The sequence below is a fragment of the Phoca vitulina genome, unplaced genomic scaffold, assembly GCF_004348235.1.
Source record: "Phoca vitulina isolate PV1807 unplaced genomic scaffold, GSC_HSeal_1.0 scaffold6, whole genome shotgun sequence".
In the NCBI taxonomy this organism is placed as follows: Eukaryota; Metazoa; Chordata; class Mammalia; order Carnivora; family Phocidae; genus Phoca; species Phoca vitulina.
Genome location: NW_022589709.1, coordinates 26958798 through 26965086, shown reverse-complemented (window position 1 = coordinate 26965086; position 6289 = coordinate 26958798).

Sequence of the window (6289 nt, the reverse complement as noted above, 5' to 3'; positions counted from 1 at the left end):
TTTCTCTATTACTTTCTCAAATTTGGTAGGGATATGACTATAATTTTACTTCCTCCTTTCATTTCTTTTTGAAAAAAAGAAAATAAAGACAACAACAGAACAACACAAAAAGCAAACAAACAAAACCTCAGCAATCCAGGAGTAATTAGTTCATGCCCAAGGGACTTTGTAGTGTCTCTTGGCTACCTGCTAATTTCAGAGGAATCTTGAAAACTTTGGACAGGCAAGAGAACCAGGTCTCAGGGGTATAGCAGTTTTGGGCGGGCAGAAAAGTCTAATTTTGGCTTAATCAAGCTACCCCAAGGAAGTTACTAAAGAGTATTACCTTTTGTGGATGTGAAAAGGTTGTATCTTTGGTCATAAGATTAGTTAACAGTTCATCTGTGGTTAGTTGTCTATTGACCCAGTAGTGTTGCCTGATGTACCACCCACAGCTCAGAGGTATGCGGCAATAAACATTTACGTCTGGCAGGTCTTATGGCTTCTGTTGATCTAGACATGGCTTGGCTGTTACTGCTCATTGCCTCTGTGCAATAGTTTGCTCTTTAAAGTATCTGCCAGTTGACTCTGCTAATCTTGACAGGGCTCACTCACATACCTGGGGTTTGACTGGTTATCTGCTCATTGAAGATGGTCTCCGCTGGATTGATTGGGGAAAGTCAGCTCAGCTTCACATCTCTTATCTTCCAACGGATTACAATGGGCATATTCTCCTGGTAAAGGGAGAAGCAAGAGTAAGAATGAGTCTCTGCAAATCTTTTCATGTTTCTGCTTGTGTTACATTTACTACCGCCTTACGGGCCAAAGCAGCACCAATTTTTCCTTTTTTTAAACTCTTTTTGGACTTGGTAACAATCTTATTTTTTTACAAAACACTCTGGTTAGTGAAATATTTTCTAGATTACTTAGGGAAGTGGGGGGAAGGAATGAAAGAAGTATTTATAAAATACCTGGAAAAACTCATCTAGCCAGCTGTGGACAAAAGAATAAATTTAAGAGAATAGGAAGGGATTTTTTTTTTCCTTTTTGATCAAGAAAAGACTTTTATGTTACACAACTTCCCATCCATTTTAGAGGGATGATAGAATACCATTCCACAAAGCCTTATAAACAGCCTGAAGTAGCAGTTCTGCATTCTCAACATTTACCTTAGAAAGAAACATTGGGTCTGTCAGGCTTGATAGTTCAGGATTTATTTGACTGACTTCATGATCTGACTCTGGGGCATGACTGCTCTTCTGAATTCCCTCTGTTTTCTTAAATACTACTCATTCTTTAATGTTCACTTCATTTCCTTCCCTCCCTCATTCATTTGTTTTTCCAAACAGCTCCAGCTCTTTTTGATTTTCCCATTTCTGAAATCTCCATGTATATTTTAAAATCTAAACCATAAAATTTATTTCTCAAAAACTACTGTTTCTAGTATCTAGACAGGCATTTTTATATGTGGTAGTCACTTGAATCATATCTGCTTTAAAAAGAGGCATATTATACAGTGTTTGTTGCATGTGTTGTTTAATGTGCCTTATTTCCAAAGATGATTTGAAAGATGAAGATACAATCAAACCAAACCAAAGCCATTTTTATAGTTCTAAAGAGAGAACTTGTGCTATTACTGGAATTACTTAACGATGGCAAGGAACTGAATCCAGAGAAGGTAAGTGTACTGGACACTAGAACTGACTTGAACTTGAGGATTCTGAAAATGTTTTCTTGTCAGAGAGAGACTATATATCAATTTTGGCAACAACAAATAGAAAACCTTTTGTGAGTTTCTTTGGAACTCTGATTTGCCTCCTTCCAAATTTAATCTTACAAGAATTAAATACCCCTGAGGAAGAGCATATAAATTATTTTTTAAATTTAAATTTTTCTAAGAAAATCCATCCTTGATTGGGGCATAAGAAATGGAACAGGAGTTGCAGGAAATGAAGTGGGATAAAATTTGGGGAAAACCAATAATTTCTTGCCACATGGTTATTTCTGGAACTAACTGTTTTAGGTTGAGGATATGGAGAGGAGTGAAGTTGTCAAAAGAGGTCTAAGTCTGGTGCTTCATGGAGGACAGATCAGACCCATAAAGGGTTTCTCTTCCCAAGGTTCTCTCAGGCAATGAAGTATCATAAAAAGGAATAGGTGAAAATCATGAATGTTTCACAAAGGAATAAAGGAATTCTGAAAGAGGTATGAAAGGAAAAGTATTTTCATTTGGGGTGTTACTGAAAGCAAATAGAGGCAGTTATTTAAATTTGCAGCTGCTTCAGACGATGGATAACAGTTGAAGCAGAAATTAGGCTAACTAAAAAGCTTCAAATGAATGAGATATCCATAGAGGCTTTGAAAAGCTCTGATATATCCCTGGGACCCTGTCAGGTCACATATAAATATGGTTGTGTACATACCCAGGGTTATGCATATGCTCAAAAAAGAAAGAGCCAAGAAGGCCCTATGCTCTTACCTCTGGCTACTCTTAAGGCTCTCACATGCAGGAAATGAAGGCTAAGACAAAGATGTCAGCTGACTAGGTGAAATTAAAGATGTGCCTCCAACATGCACAAAGAACTGCAAATACAGAGAGATGTATGTTTTCCAACGATTTCGGGAAATCTTTGTCCAGTCATTAGCTGAACACTAAGCTGACTTAAGAGAGACTCTACAGCTATAAATGACAAAGAATACAAACTTTACAGAATACAGAATTAGTTTATATAACTCATTAAATAAACAACAAAAACAAAACAGCAAGCATCCACAATCAGCTTAAGTTGAGGTGTAGGGGAAGGGTGGGAAAATCTGATATCCAGAGTTGCCATATGGTCTTATTTACAATGTTCAGTTTTAAACAAAAAGTTATAGGCCATGCAAAGAATCTATAAAGTATGGCTCAAACAAAGGGGGAAAAATCACAATAGAAACTGTCCCTGAGGAAGCCCAGGGATCAGCTATTTTAAATCAGCTATTTTAAATATGTTCATATAAGTTAAAAGAACCATGTTTTAAAAACTACAGGGCAGTATGAGTATACGTCCAACCAAATAGAGAATAAAGAGATAAAAAGTATAAATAAAAGAACCAGGAAGATTCTGGCATTGAAAAGTACAGTAAGTTCAATGAAAAATTCACTGGAGGGGCACAACATCAGATTTGAGATTGGTTCTCTCCCTCTCCCTCTGCCTCTCCTCACCATGCCTTTCTTTCTCTCTCCCTCTTTCTCTCTCAAATAAATAATAAAAAGTCTTTAAAAAAATACTTTGAGATAAGTAAAACAAATATAAAACAAATTAAAATTTATGGGATGAAGCTACAGCAGTATTTAGAGGGAAATGTACGTCTATAAATGCCTATATTAAAAAAAGAGATTAATATTCTAACTTTCCAACTAAAGAAACAAGAAAGCATAAGCAAACTAAACCAAAATCAAACATAAGGAGCAGAAATAAATGACAGAAAATCCAAAAGCAGCAAAGAAAATTAACAAAACTAAAATTGTGTTCTTTGAAAAGTTAAAAAGATTGACAAACTGTTAGCTGGACAGCACAAGAAAACAAGACTCAAAGTACCAAAATTAGAACTGTAAGAGGGAACATTACTACAGAATTTATAGAATTAAAATCAATTATAAGGAAATGCTAAGAATAATTGTAAGGCAAAAAGTGAGATAACTTAGATGAAATTGACAAATTACTAACAGGCCTATAACAATGAAATAGACTGAGTTAGTAACCAAAAACTTTCTACTTGCATATAAAAGTACAGGGTTAGACTTTAGTCAGTTAGTTAAAAAATGGCCAAAGAATTTGAAGTCATTCCTCCTATGAAGATACATCATTAGCCAGTTAGCACATAAAATAATGCTCGATATCATTAATCATTAGGGAAATGCAAAGCAAAACCATGAGATACTACTCCACACCTGCTAGAAGAGCAGTAATAAAAAAAAGAAGACCATATTAAGTTTCAATGAGAATGTAGAGAAATTGGCATCCTCTTACATTGCTGCTGGGACTGTAGAATGGTAGAGCCATTGTGGAAACTGTGACAGTCCCTTAAAAGTTAAACATAGTGGGGCGCCTGGGTGGCTCAGTTGGTTGGGCGACTGCCTTCGGCTCAGGTCATGATCCTGGAGTCCCTGGATCGAGTCCCGCATGGGGCTCCCTGCTCGGCAGGGAGCCTGCTTCTCCCTCTGACCCTCCCCCCTCTCATGTGCTCTGTCTCTCTCATTCTCTCTGTCTCAAATAAATAAATAAAATCTTAAAAAAAAAAAAAAAAAAAAAAAAAAGTTAAACATAGTTACCATGTGCCCCAGGAATTCCATTCCTAGGTATGTACACATAAGAAGTGACAACATATGTTCATAACAAAACCTATAAACAAAAGTTCATAATAGCTATTTATAATAGCCAAAGAGTGGAAACAACTCAAATGTCCATCAGCTGATGAATGAATAAACAAAAAATAGAATATTATTTCACTATGAAGGGAATAAAATACTTACATATGCTAAAACATAGATGAATATTGAAAATATTATGCTAAGTAAAAGTAGCCAGACACAAAAGCTGGCATGATTCCATGTATATGAAATGTCCAGAAGAGGCAAATCTCTAGAGACAGAAAGTTAATTATTTGATGCCAGGGGTTAGAGGGAGGGGAGAATGGGAGTGACTGCTAATAGGCTGTGATTTCATTTTAGGGCGATGAAAATATTCTTGAATTAGAAAATCATGATGGTTTCACAACATTGCTTAATATAGTAAAATCCACTGATTTGCACCCCAAAAGGGTAATGTGTAAAGTATATGAATTATATCTCAACAAAAAATCAACTTTTTTGAGGTATAATTAACTTCATTTACTCAGATTTCAATCTTTGCCCAATATGTGAATACAGTATATCTCTCCATTTATTTGGTCCTTCAATCTCTCAGCAGTATTCTGTGATTTTTCACCATGTAGATCTTGCACACCTATCATTCAATTTATCCCTAATTATTTCATATTTTTGATGGTAATATTTTACTTACCATTTTACTTTCAAGTTGTTCAATGTTAATATATGAAAATATATTTTTTTGTACAGTTATATAGTGTCCTATGGCTTTGCTAGCTCAATTGCTAGTTCTTGCAATTACTAGTTTTGTTTTGTTTTGTTGTTGTAGCCATAGGACATATATAACTGTACAAAAAAAACCTATTTTCATATATTAACATTGCAGAAGATTTCCTTGGATTTTCTATATATATGACCATACAATCTCCAATTAAAGAGAGTTTTATTTCTTTTCCAATCCATATGCATTTGATTGCTTTTTCTTTTTAGAGAGAGAGAGTGTGTACATGGGGGTGTGGGGGGCAGAGGGAGAAGGCGAGAGAGAATCTTAAGTGGACTCCATGTCCAGTGCCGAACCCTGACCTGGGGCTCAATCCCAGGACCCCGAGATCTTGGCCTGAGCTGAAATCAAAAGTCAGATGCTTAACCAACTGAGCCACCCAGGCGCCCTGCATTTTATTTCTTTTAAATCTATGGAGACATACTGTTTTTTGTTTTGTTTTGTTTTGTTTTTGTCCCAGAATAATGTGTATCTTGGTATTTTTTCCATGTATGCTTGAAAAGAACTACTGTTAGGTGAAGTTTTCTATAAATGTCAATTAGGTCTGGGTGCTTTATAGTCTTTTTTTCAAGTTGCTTTCTGTTAATTGTCCTATCATTTCTTGAGAGAGGAGGTATTGAAATCTCTAACTACAAATGTGGATTTATCTATTTCTCCTTTTAGCTTTATTGTTTGCTTCATGTATTTTGAAGTTCTCTTATCAAGTTTATTAAGATTGTAGTAGTTCTCTTAACAGAATTATTATGGCCTCTTGACAAATTAACTTTTTTATCATTATGAAACAACTGCCTTCATTTCTGATATTTCTTGCATTAAATGCTACCTTGTCTGTTTTTAATACAGCTACTCCAGCTGTTTTTATTTGTGCTAGCATGGTATATATTTTTCTTTTTCTTTTTAACCTAGATGTGGTTTTATATTTAGTTTCTTGTAGATAGTATATAGTTGGATGTAGTGGCTTTAAAATATGGCCATAAATTATTTGATATTCCTTCCTCCAACAGTTGAAGTCTAATTCTCTTCCCCTTTAGTGCAGGTTAGACTCAGGGATTCACTTTTAACAAATTGAATAAAGCAGACACAGTAGTGTAAGACTTCAAAAACAAGGTCATAAAAGGTACTGCAGTTTCCTCCTTGCTCTCTCTTTTAAATAACTCATTCTGGGAAAGCTATTTGCT